Here is a 14634-nt window from a genome sequence, read left to right as displayed (position 1 = left end):
TCTTGTATCAGAATCTGTTATTTTTCCTCTTTTATTTTTTGGAAACTACTGTTTAATCTAGCAATATTAAACGCTTCCAATTAAAATAAGTTTATTATTTATTATTTTGTATTCACGTCCGCCATCATTAACGTTTTGTTAATTTACTTCTCAAATAAATTTTTTTTTTTTGCGTCTGCGCGGAGCTGAGTTAATTTGATAATTGTTTAATGAGGCAACTAAATGCTGCTAAAATATAAATTAAAAATTATAACTCGTTACAATATATCAAATGACTGTTATTAATATAATCTGCTGGTAAAAAATGCAAAATATTGTAAGTAATCTAAGCGTAGAGCCGCGGCTCGGCGCTCTGACCTAGCAAAAACCACACAATGCTACAAGGCCGCACCGACCAGTTGATATCAGATAAACATCGGTTTAACTCAGATTATTATTTGCAACTTCCGTTTAATTGAGTTAAAAATTTTACTACAACTCTTAGCAGTTAATGTCTTCGTAGCTGCTGCTACCGCTGCTGAATTTCTTTGAAGAAATTTTTTTTTTCAATATTGTCATTATGTATTTTATTTTGTGTGTTCTCAGTGTGTTTTCTGACAAGTTTTGTGACTTACGGAGTTTGTTATTGTCGTGTAGATACAAAACTTACTTACATTAAAAGTCACTTTTTAATTTTAAGTTAGGTGAGGTTTGGTTAATTAACACCTATTTCATTTTTAATATAAGTACTATATTGTTATTATAAGTTAAGTTATTATAAGTACTATATACTACTATATTGTCCCAGAATATGATGATAAATAATTTATCTGCAGATTGTCATTTGTCTTACTTCTATTAATTCATTTTGATAATTTTGTATAGTGTAGGTTGGATATTTAATTTCTTCGTATCCACATTGTATGTGTTGAGTTTCACTGTATGAAGGTCAACTGTAGCTCCATGAGACACTCTCGTCACATCCATTGTGCATTGTGGAGGCGCGATGACAATGTCGCTTTCATTGCCAGCCCGATGTTAGTCGTGAAAGTTAGGATCGGAAATACATGTCTATTGTATTAGCATCCTTTAAACTATAGATACTAGCTTTTACCCGCGACTTCGTCCGCGCGGAATAAAAAATAGAAAACGGGGTAAAAATATCCTATGTCCGTTTCCTGGTTCTAAGCTACCTGCCCACCAATTTTCAGTCAAATCGATTCAGCCGTTCTTGAGTTATAAATGGTGTAACTAACACGACTTTCTTTTATATATATATAAGATATAAATATAAAAAAGTAACATTCTCAGCATGAACATGTTATTTAAACATGTTATAAAATAATTTGATTATATGTTTATCAAGTCTTCTGCAGGTGTGGGTATAAAAAGAAAAATTTGCGGCTTATTGTAAAATCAAAATCAGATACTGTTTACGTCCCCACGGCGGCGTTAAATCTCCTTATCTTCGAAAGCCAGGTGCAAAACCTGAATAAAGCTCGGCCGTAGGGTATATCTCAGTATAATCACGATGGACCTTGTCTGTTTCGCTCTGAATGTACGCTAAATGCCTATTTTATGGTCTGCCAGTTGTTATTTATGTAGGAAAGTGTTGTAAAAATGGTATAAATGTGAATACTATGAAGGGATCTAGTTCCGGACATGCGTATTGGAGAGGGACGGAGATAGCCGGCGAGTCGGAACAAACGTCAGTTGGTCGAGACACGGTCGTCGCGGCGCGCGTCCCGTTCGCCTGTGCGCGTATAATCGGCATCCTACGTACACTTATCAAATTTCAATAAGAAAATTTGATATTGTCGTCGAATATTGTGAAGTGTTGTTGACAAGTTCGCGAGTTGACCGGTAAATCGTTCAAGTTCCTTTGCGTTTTGATTTTTTTTGTTTTAGTTTTGTTAATTGCTCGTTTTTTCTGTTCGGCCTTGTTGTGTATTGTTTCGCTGAGTGATAACTCTGTTTCTTTAAGCTGTACGTATTCATTTTTGTTTTTCTAATTGCTTCAAATTGAATATTTTGTAATAAATATTGTTGTATTTATTATTTTTCTGTATAGATTAAAAATGATATCATCAACACAGTTGCTTTATCAGTCACGATAAGTCTTATCTGGTAGTTAAGCGTTTTTGTATACGCTAAAACGTTTGCATATTTTGAAACCTGCAGTAGGTAATTTAGACTTCGAGTTTACGACCGTTCTGTTTCCGTTTAATTCTCTTATTCCAGTATGAGTTAAACTTAAATACAATACATTTTATTAGTGTTATGTACCTTATAATGTTATCCTTATACACAAGATGCACAGTATATTTTTCATGCAAATCTTTAGTACCTACCTCTTCACTTTGCACGTGTAATTTGTCTTTTTCTCGATGTTCAGTTTAACGTCGACTGAGCTGTCAGCTCTGATCGACACAAAGATCACTTTATTGTAGAATAATATTGTATGAAATACGAGAGACAAAGACGGGATTTGAATAAAAGGGGACCCTTGAAATTGATCGTCTCTACTCCCCAGCCTCTGGTTAACCGGGACCTCATGTAGCTTAATTTAATACTCCACAAATTTGGATTTGTGTAATTTTTGTACCTTCTTCACATATAAGCTAAGTTATTTGACGTTCTTCTACAAATTTGTTTAATATTACAATTTAGAATTCATACTAAAATCTAGATATTACTTGATTATTGAGCGAACCGAACAGTAATCAAAAATTGTATCAATGCAGTCTGGGACATTTTAACTAACTCAGATCTTTATTATATTTGTAAATTACAGATCTTTGTTAAATTTTGATAGCCATTTAATTGGTTTTCCTTTATTATTTATACCAAAATTAGTGAAATATGAAATTTCTCATTACCTACATAGTTAACAATTGTTACGAGTTTAAAATCTTTTACTTTTTTATTGATGTATTCTTGCGTGTCCTCGAAAAATGTTGGTTATTTTATAAATAACGCCTTTAAAATTCAGTAGAGCGAGTCGAGACGTGTCCGATGTCGGGACATAACTCCGGCCAGTCGCAACTTTAAGCTTCGTAACATCTTATAAACGCTCTCAACTTCCTTTAATTCTCAAAAAAACTTGTTCAACGACATTTAAAAACCGTTGAAGCGTTGAAAGTGTAATCAAAAAATTATTGACATTGATCTTACTAATAATATTATAAATAGTTAAGTTTGCTTGTTTGAATCATGTTTGTAAGTAAGTATTTTCAGAACTGATGCATAGATCTGGATTACATTTGGTATAAGTACAACACTATCTGAAAGAAAACATAGGCAACTTACTGAGCTTTTTTTGACGCTAGCTTATCTTTTAAGTCGCTAATAAACCAACGTAATAATATGTTTTGTTACACTATTTTATTTATATAATTGTTGTCTTATTAGAATATCTGATCATGGTAGTTAAGTATTTCTATATATTTAATGATACCGAAGCAATACAGCTATAAAACTGGTTTCCAGTCAACACTGGTACATTGTCAATCTGTATGTTATATTTCTATTCCATTGTAAATTTCTAATAATATGTAAGCGCACGCGCACCCCATTTTTTATGGTTCAAAATACAATGTAGATCATAAAATCGATATTTTGACCCTAATATGGTACAAGCCCCTGTTATATTTTTGATGCATTTTGCGATCGGGGTCGTCGGTCGTTGACATTGTTCCCCCGACGTGTTTAGAATCCGCGTTGATTGTCGCTGCATGTCGGATTAGCAATATTTCTAAGCTTATTTTCGATTATTGTTAGATTTAGAACATTAATATTGACTTAATCTCTCGAATGTCCAGTTGTATGCGTTTCGGACATAAAATTGATAGTATCGAGTTAGGAACAAAGCTATAAATAAGTTTAAGATTTAAATAAAAACGAAATAACAAAAGGGACTATGATGATTATGATATTACTAGCTTTTGCCCGCGGCTCTGTCCGTGCGGTATTAAAAAAAAACTTGATATGTAGCTTATGTGTTCTTCCTGACTATGTTCTACACCTGTGCCAAGTTTCGTCGAGCCATTGTGCTTTTTTGGAGAAACCTTCTAACACAGCATCCATGCAACAATCCATTCATCGAAACTTTCGCATTTATAATACTAGTAAGATGACCATTACCAGAAATATTTTTATTTTAGTTTTTCTATTACCTTATTTATTGGAACAAACATCTCGAGAACAAACAATGAAAGATGAGTTTTGAAAGACATAATTATTAAACTGATTACAGACAACCTTGTGAATTATTACTGAAGCCTAAATGTATGCCCCACGTAATCTCATATCTCTTAATCAAACATTATCTATGTGAGCAGACTGTAGCTTATCGCTTTAACCCTAATTGCGTCTTGATTAAACAATATTGGGACAGACCATTGAGATAAACATAATTGGTCATATAATTTTTATATCAACAAATATGTGGTGACAGACATAATTAAATTCAAGTAATACAATTTTATACCGTAGTATGTTTCTTTAAAATTGTGTAAATAATTCGTAGACAATCGGAAACTTTAATTTTTTTAATTTTACATACTTCTGTGTTTTGCACCATAGACGTTTGCTTTACTTTGCTAGAACCGTACAATATAAATTGGTCATTTCTACCTACTTATTTGGTTAATGGTGTGAGTTATATAATAGTCTTATATACTTGCAGCAATAAGCTATAAATCTAGATGTAGTACTTATTTATATTTCTATACTGAATAAATAACGACATACAAAGTTACAATGTAACTATTACAAGATAAGGTTTCCGATTAAGTAGCGTTATTATTAGAAGTGGTACTATTGGTTACTTAATGTGTTTCGTTTGTTCCTATTTCGGTTAATGTCTTTGTTTTGTCGAGAAACATTGAATGGATCTTAGTTATTAGTTTTGTCGTCATTCATCTCAACTGTCTTGTTTATCTTTCAATATTAGTACGTAGCAAGAAAAGATCGTGCGATTATGTAAATTGTTATTTTTTCCAGACATACTTAGACCCCGTCTTTCTCAATTTAAACTCATAATCGTAAAACCTATGTATATTTATATTGTACTATATCTGATATGAAATTTAAGTTGTGTTTTCATTTTTTTTTTAATATGAATGTTGTATCGTGTACAAGGTCACTAATACACACAAACCGTGGGAATGTAATGAAGGGCATATAACTAAAGCACGTACAATATTAAGATGATCCAAAACAATGCGGGTAGAGTACCGTTAGCAATGTCGACGTTACTCGCCTAGCCGTGAGGGCAACAATCTTCTAATCAACTCACGCTATTGTAAATGTATCAATCTTATAATTTTTAAATTACGCTATACCTTTAGTTGCACTTTAGTTGCAATTCGATTCGAAAATGTTTGATAGGTTCTCGTTGTCAGTTCAAACGGTAGCTTGATTACATTTCGAGAATAATTCCAGTGATTCATATTGATATCAAAAACTATTATACACTTTTTTTTTTGCTTAATACATCTGTGTAGAAACAATTTAAGGGTGTGTTATAAATTGAAGGCCGTAACGAACTTACCGAAACAAGACAAGTATTTTCCTTAAGATAATTTTATTGACGTTGATTATACGTTGGCCTCAAATAATAACAGGTTTATTTACTCGCGATTAAAGTTATATGCCATTTAACAAGATGTAGAGATATTGACTTGTATTTCATATGTGTATTATAATAGAGGGATTACGAAGTATCTATAATTTGGTCTATTAAATGTTAGATAAAATTAAGGCTCCGGCTCTTTCCACGACATACATAAAGCTATTTATGTTGTTGTTATCTCCATAACCTGTCTACTTTTCTTTATTTAACTTTCCTACCTAAAGACCTAAATATTCGTCAACTTCTTTTATTATTACGTACAATGATCATTGCTGACTTAAATTATCCATTATACGTAAGTAAACTTTGTTTTGCCGGCGGGGCGTTGCTCCGCACGATGGAATGCGTCTGATTGTGGTTACGAAATGCCATGACTCTGCAATACAACGTGCGACGACGCAGCAATCATAATGTTTGCGGCTTCATTTACCTTCTAGGCTAGCTTATCAGTGCAGACTACATATCAACATGCTAGATAAGATCGTGCTAAAAGCTGTAATAATCTCATATAGAATATTTTTATTACTATTGATGTTTTATAGTAAAGAGTGCGATGTTTTTCGATTCGTTTTTTTCCTCGGAATGTTGTATTCACTTGTGTGATTTTTCTTTTAAGATAAGAGCGCAAACCAGCAGCGAGAACACCGAGGTGTTCAACGGCGCCCAAGGACATGTACAATACTAGAGGAACCGCAGATGCGTTGCCGGTCTTAGTTGCTCGTTATACGTACTTTATGTATGTACTATCGCAGAATCTGGCGGTGTACTAATTTAAAAGTGACATAGGTATTTTCCGACAGAAAAGTAGAGCGAAATTTTTCTCTATACCGATAGTGATATTATTGTCCGTGAATCCTTTGAATTTAGTAACACTTAAAAGAGGCTTATATAGAGCGAATATAAATATTTTGTTGTGTTTCTAACTGACCATTTACGACGCATTCAGCTATTGTATAATGTAAGAAGGTTATATCTAAAACAGCGTAGGGAAGACTTATGTATTTTTTATTAAATTAATTATATAAACTACCACATAAGTTGATTATACAGTTTATCGCTAGATCATGTGTGTACTACTAATGACATAGTGTAACTAATTTCAGTGTGCAAAAATATGTTTGCTAAAGACTGTAATTAGATCAGCGATTGAATTATACGGAAATATCATAATATTATAAGTAAATATTGCAAAGCAATTCAGTTTTTATCGATGTTTTTCAATAAAGCGGATCTTATAACAGATTTGCAATTTCATTTGCAAATAGATTCAAATTAAATTGCGAATTTATACGATTCATTTTGTGTAATGCTTGTTTTAGTATAACTTTCATTTTATTTAAATGTTTCTCTTTTAAACCAGATTTTGCAGGTTAATAGTTTCATTAGACTATTAAAGTAGATTTTGCTGTTGTTAATTTATAAAATAAAAGGTTGTTCACGACAGCAATTAAAACTGATAAAAATTACGAGCATGTGTTAAAATAAAAAATGTTGCTATAAAAATTAACAGATTTTTTTAGTATATAACAATCATACGAAAGTTGTTCATTACGTAATAATTTAATATTTTATTTTAAATGTTAACTTATGTCTTTAACCAATAAAGATAATTTTATTAGAGATTAGGACAAAAGCGTACTTAATTTGTCTCTTATTTACTTAATTTACTTTAGAATCAAAATTCAGCTAAAAAATTGAAAAAGTAGCAAAATAAATACCTCCTACATTAATAAAAACTTACATAATTGAGTGTAATGCGTGCACAATTTCAACCATTCCTAGGTTTTTAATTGCCACATCGTATGCGGTACATTCGCTAATGTGTACGAGGCGGAAGGCAACGGCCATTGTTCCTGCTCCTTATATTGCGCCTAGCGGTGCCACTTCATACGCCGTCCTATGCGCCAAAATTCTACGAATGTCTGCATTCATTAGCTAAATACGGCTTCGTTTAATGTCAATCGATAGTACTTTGAACATAGACTTAAGCTTAAATAAACTGGAACTAAAATATACTGGACTAGACCCATCCGTGGCTGCACTTCTTAGTCGATGATAAAGCAATTATGCACTCGACTTATTGGTTAATTGCTTCCAAATTTCCTACTTAGGATGATAGATATGAAATTTTGAATACGTGCTTTTGTTTAATACTAGTAGAGGGATCATGTTCGTGCATTTTAAGCGGTTTCATTATGTCAAAGAGCCCGCCGGCCAGATGTAGGTTAAGTCTCCCTTATCTTAACGCCCCCCTCTGTCAAAGCTTTCGAAAACGATGAGAGCGATTCGTCATGTTCAAAGCTTAACATCGACATCGAACACTCGCCATAATGTCCATGAACTTCTTATGATACAAACATCCTAAATATAAATACATATATGATAAAGCTGTAAAGTTCTGTGTGCGCGCTAATATCAATTTTCAATCGAGTTTAGTATACTTTTTTTAATTTTGGTACCCATTACAGAAAACAGTGTGCCTAGCACGGATTATGTGACAATCACCACCGTATCGTCTTTGAAAATAATTATTGTGCATCGCTCTTATCGGACGTAAAGTGCACTAAAAATCTCATGCTCATTTTGACATAATTAACGTTGACGATATGAAAGCGTCTGTTACAAATATTCGTGCTAGGCCCACAGTTATCTCTTTAGTAATGTCTCATTTGGACGATAATAAACTGATTTTTATCATTATATTAGGATATCGCAGTTGTATTGATATGGTTTAGCAAATGTGATTTAAAAAAAAATTCTAACCAATTCTATAAAATGTAATTGTTAATGTAATAGACCCAGATTTGATTGCTATAAAATAATTTTTATTAATAAACTGGAGATTTAAATAAGCAAGTGCTCGTACAAAATCCAACAATACCTTAATATCAATAGGCTCTTAGCACGTGCTTCTACTTCAAAAGGATAATAAACTTTTTTCTACAAACCTTCGAAGAGCTCCCGTCGACCTTTTTTTTTTTGCAATGATTAATAACGGTCCTATTTAGAAAGCGAGCAAACGATGTTAAGAGAGTAACAAAGTATCCTTTATTGATTACAAATTTCATCCCTTTTTGTTCAAGTTTTAAAACAATCCATCATACTAGCGAAAATTATAAATTTGAACTTATTATTTCTCTCTCTCTAATTATGTAATATACAATAATGTTTATAGGTTATTTTTATCTCGTGTTACAGCATACGTGACTTGATTAAAATTAAATCTTATTAATTATTTATTATTTATTTATTTTGGAAAATTTACACTCACACAGTTATACTTTCAAATATTACATGCCCCGCAAAACTGCTTACGCAGTTTGACTGCAGGTAGTATAAACATACTAAGTATAAATGCAAATGCGTGTGATATTACGTATCTCCAGTACGGCTAAACGTATTTTACTGAAATTTGGCATAGATGTAGAACATAGTTTGGAAGATCAGATAGGATTAAGTTTTTCAATTCGTATGGAGTCACGGGTAATAGCCAGTTCTGTCATATTTATAACTCTGGCCAAATTAATGATAACGATATTTATTTTTGTAAATTACAAAAGTTATATGTTTCGGCCAGACTTTTGTATATTTTATATCAATTAGACAATATTGTGAGTATGTTTATCATACATGCGCATGTCTGCGTGTCTTGTATCGTAGTGTGCGTGTACAAACTCTTTCTAATAATAATAAAATAGAGCGTGTTTCTAATGCATTCACGTGTAAACATTAAAGAAAACTCGTTAGGTGGGCTATTAAACGCAGTTTGCTCACTTAACACCGATTGCGTAGCAATCGTGATAGTATAGTGAATGAAACTCACGCTATTGTAAATGTATCATTTGAAAAGAAAACACACACATTATATAAGGCAAAAATAATTCCCAATCATTCAAAAAAGTTCTGATTTTAAATTACAAATTATACCAAAAATATTACCTCATATTTAAAGTATGTTAGTAGAGAAACGCGACAGTATAAAGCTGTAAAGATGATAAATCTTTACAGCTTTATACTGTCGCGTACTCTTTCATTCTCATTGTGAAAAATAGAGATAAAAAATGTTTTAGTACACGTGTTCTTTTATTGGAAGACCAAGCTAATAAACACTTCATATCAACCCTTAACGAGAAAGCTACCGCATATAATTATCCTATTAATTATGGATACGGGGAATAAACAAATAAGATCAGTTATTGCTTTGCAATGCATGTGCCAATTTTTCTTTAGTAATTATGGTACATTGGCACGTTGCCGTTTTCATAGTATTGCCATGATCGTATTACGACAGTAAATGTTTGTTAAGTGTCAGATCGTTAGATTTATTATTTCATGTAGTTTTTCATACCTCTGCGTGCGGTATTCGGTTCCTTATTACGTAACTAGATAGCAATCAGTATGCTCGCCATCGCTCTACATGGCAACTATTGCTAGCCCGCATCGTTTGCCTGTGTCAACTCGCCATGCCTGTTTGTTCTACCTGTCTAGCATCGTAATCACTTTGAAACTATTACCTTTTTAAGACATTAGTTATTTTATGGTTGGAGATTTAGAGTTCTAGATAAACCAATAATGAGAATAAGTGTTTCGGATGAGAAGTCTACTCTTAATTCTTCTTCTCACACAGTGAAATTCTACAATTCCGTTAATCTTGTCGTACAGTCAATGATAGATACATTCCATGAACAAACTCAGACAAAAGTTGTACAAATGTTTATATATAAACAATGAACTAGTTTCGTATTATAATACGTAACTAGTTCATTGTTGTATAAAGTGTTAGAAATAACTACGAAGATGTTTTTTTTTTATATCTCTGAATCTTCAACATATGATTACATTGATTTGAATTAAGAAGGCACTCTACAACTAGCAAACTGATATTACTATACCTATACATATTAATATTAAAAAAAACCTTTTTTTAATAACGTTTAACATGCGTGTTAATGAGAGTGTTACTCTCAATACTACTAGGATTTTAATGTATTTAGTTAAACTCGTAGCAAGAGACGGTCGCACTAGACTCTAGACGTTTTAAAAATGATAACTTTGATATATTAATTTGTCTGTTTTGTTTTTGTGTCTATTTGATTGTTGGGATATTATAAGCAGGAAGTATGGCGACACATAATGGTACTTTTGCTTTCCTGTTGTGTACGTGCTTCGAATATAAATAATTTTCCTAATATTTAATTTTGGACTTCAATCATGATGCGCTTTCTTTGAACAACTCATTAGCCTAAACAGTGACCACCATTATAAAGAAGGAGGGAATAGGGAAAAGTGGAAGGCATTGGGGAAGGTCTATGTCCAGCAGTGGGCAGTTAAAAGCTGATGTTGATGATTATAATGAAAATGTAATGCTTCAATACTCGTTTTCGTAGACAAAATATTTTTACTAGGAAGAATTTTTTTTGGGAAGAAAAAAAACTTTGATTTCGCCAATTCTTTCGTAAAATGCAAAAATAATTATTGCCCCATTGGTTAAATACGGTTTCTTAAATTAAAACTGGAAGGTTAATTGTACAATAATATTACGCCATGTTGAAAACGCTACGTGCTTAGCTATACTTAGTTTTATCAATGAAGCACTGGCCACTGGTCTCCTTAATATTCATCGAAGCGTGCTTTATAACATTTAACAAGTGTAATGTTAAACAAGTTGATATCTGTGTCAATACCAACTAATTCAATGCCAAATGTAGTGTTTGCGTGAATACGATTTGTATCGAATGTAAGACATTCATTGATAGTTTATTTTACGAATGAAAATAATTCCTGGACATACTTCTACGTCTCGTGTTTAATTTCAAAGGAAAGATGTTGATCTTGTACTTTCGATTAATAATATTATTGGTCTAAATTTGAATTGTAAGTCTATTTTCCAGTAAGCACAAACTTTAACTTTTTGATTAGCTTCGCAACTAATTTTTAAAAGCTTCGAGATAACCGATAGAAAGATTAACTAAACAAGGTCACATTTTAATGTTTTATCGTATTACAGTATTATTGCGTATTCATATTTGAATGCACTTACTTCGATTACTCAAATTTATATCTGCTCTACGGTGTTGACTTGAAGAAGATAGTATAAATTGTATAAAGTAATTCCAGTATCTTGTTATAACGGAACACACTACCGTTTACCGCGCCTACAGTTAAATCACAAAGCTTTATGAAGTTTCGTAACAACATATAACGTTTGAGTCAATTTATATAGTTACTTATACAATAAAGTCACAAGACTGTGTAACTTGAATCTTACTAATATTATAAATGCGAATGTTTAGATGGATGGATATATGTTTGAAGATATCTCTAAAACAGCTTTACAGATCTGGATGAAATTTGGCATAGATGTAGAACATAGTCTAGAAGAACACATAGGCAACTAATTATGTTTTTTTAATTCCGCGCTAATGGAGTCGCGGGCGACAGCTAGTATGCTACAATGCCCACAATACTAAGTATGAAGTATTGATGCTAGTTCCGATTGGAAAAGCTAACAAAAGTATATATAATACTAGCTGTCGCCCGCGACTCCGTCCGCGCGCAGTTAAAAAAAGGTGTCAAGGGACACCCGGATGGAACGAAGTTCCTATGATTTTTCGTTATATATTGTCACGTCGTTGCCATGGTTACTATAGCAAAAAGTGTCGTGACAACTTTTCGTAAGAATTTTTTCCGTCTAGCCCCCTTTAACAACGCGCGATAAGGAACATCGTTCCAAAAAATGGGGGGGAATTATGAAAAATAGATGTTGGCCGATTCTCAGACCTACTGAATATGCTCACAAAATTTCATGAGAATCGGTCAAGCCGTTTCGGAGGAGTACGGTGACGAAAACTGTGACACGAGAATTTTATATATTAGAAGTTTGCAATATTTGTGATCATCATTACAGCGTAGGTTGATTCGCTGCATTGTATTTAACTATGTGTTGATGTGCCTGTAATTTTTATGTTGCCAATAAAATTACCAATAAAATATATTTTTTCACTTTTCCATATTTCTCACAAATAAAATTTGTAAGGAGTGATATATGATTCCGAATGGACTTATGTATCGAAGGTTGTATGTATGGATGAATATAAACCGTCTGCAATAGAGACAATAACATTCCACGACGCTAGTGATTCACCGCGGCCTCGCGTGTGCCAACTGATACGTAGTTAATTGCTGCGTTAACTCCTGCGTTAAACGTGTATTATGCTTACCTTTCGAACGTCTGTTATTTTACAAAGATATTTTGATGTTGAATTTTTTAACGTTTAATTCATAATTAGGATTTAACGAGAGATATTTCGGACTTCACATATCAACGACTTTTTGAAATTGTTTTGATATGAGTAAACTTATACCAGATAAAAATAAATTTTTGAACAGTTATTAATTCATAACATATACGCATATTATAACAAAATGAAAAACAAATAGTATACACATTTCGAATTATCATTGAAACAAATTTAGATTCAAAAATTTACATATCAACCTTCGACTTGTAAAACAAATAAAATAAACGAGTTCGATCAGCAAAAAATCGTTTTTAAATCCCAAAAGAAACATTAAGAGTATACCGTTACTAAACAACTCTTGTTATTAGTTTACGAGAGTTTTGTACCGTTACTCTATCGTCTGATAGTCGTGACTTCGTTTATTATTTAGCGGGGTAGATAGGCTAGGCAGCCATAGTGGGTGGCGGTTGCCCATCCACCCCCATACTCCCTACAACTACGGTATAAATTTTAACTAACTCGTAAGCTGTGTGAATGGTCTTTTATAATTATATTAAATGGTCGTATATTATGTTTCCGGTTTACTATAATTTACTGTAGGTATTTTGTGAGTTCTAATGTTTAAATTTAATTATTAAGTACATTAATAATTTGTTACGAGTAACACAGTTATTATCGTTCAATTATCAAAAAGCGATTCTCAGAACTAATAGCAAATTTAGAGAATTTTTCTTAGCAAACCAGTGTTTCGCTACAGGTACCAATTTGACATCTAGAAGGTTATATTTTTCAAGTCAACTTATTTTTCAAGTCAACTTATTTGGAATACATATATAAATGCAAGAAGTTTTTTACGATAAAAAATTAAGCACCTGTTGATATCGCCACAGCAGACGAAAGTAACCACATTTTGCAAACCAATTACGTGCACCTTTTAATATATATTTATTTGTTACATTTATAACACACACCTTACGTGCATTTTTACATATATTAATAGCCCCATTTTGCTGAGTCTCATCGGTAAAGAGAAGAGAATATTTATTTTAAATATACTGTAAGATAAGAGAAAAAAAAAGTAAATCAGATTGAAACAAACTAATAACATAATGTCCTAGGTACTAGGTTTTTAAGTAATCAAAAAAAATTACGGTTTCTATAATTTTATACTACATTAAAATGCTTAATTAATTTTATTAAATTGCAACAATTGCCAAAATAAAAAAACAGTTGTTAATTCCCATTTTAAAAGTAAATATATTATCAATCAGTGAACAGTAATTTTATGGTTGATTTATAAAAAAAGGAATTTGCTACAACTAAAGTGAAAGTTAAAATTATAGTTAAAGACTTCTATTTCTGCAAAAGGAAACTTCTAAAGTAATTTTCATCATGCAAATAGAAATCTTGGGGGAGATATAATTGTTACTTACTATCGTTTAGGCACGTGAGGGGACAATTTCACGAAGCTTTAGAAGTATGCATTAACGTCTTCGTTGTTGTAGAGGAAAGAACGGAAATTGGCCATTTTATGAAAGTACATCAATTGTTTCTATTCTTTTGTTACCGCAGTCTCTGAAGTACTATTATTGTGCAACGTGCAATGTATTCTTGTATCTAAGTGTTTTGAATTATACCATTTCAGTTGAAGATTTAAAATAATCGCTAACTACGTTTTACTTTACGCAGACCATTCGAAGATATATTTTATATTTTACTATTTTTTTGCAATAAAGTTAGCCTTTCTAATGACCATTATTATTTTACAAGAATTACGCA

General features: G+C 32.1%; 1 protein-coding gene across 1 annotated transcript in view; it reads left to right on the top strand.

Moving 5' to 3' along the window:
• The first annotated feature begins 1707 nt into the window (after positions 1 to 1707).
• Positions 1708 to 14634, top strand: part of LOC106719992 (protein sprint) — an 89862-nt gene continuing 76935 nt past the window's right edge. The window contains exon 1 of the mRNA XM_045680985.1: positions 1708 to 1965. The gene's annotated coding sequence lies outside the window, so the exon portion shown is untranslated. The remainder of the gene's footprint in view (positions 1966 to 14634) is intronic.

The sequence above is a fragment of the Papilio machaon genome, chromosome 14 (assembly GCF_912999745.1).
Source record: "Papilio machaon chromosome 14, ilPapMach1.1, whole genome shotgun sequence".
Lineage (NCBI taxonomy): Eukaryota > Metazoa > Arthropoda > Insecta > Lepidoptera > Papilionidae > Papilio > Papilio machaon.
The sequence above is the reverse complement of the archived record's forward strand: the minus strand, read 5'-3'. Positions and strand labels throughout refer to the sequence as shown.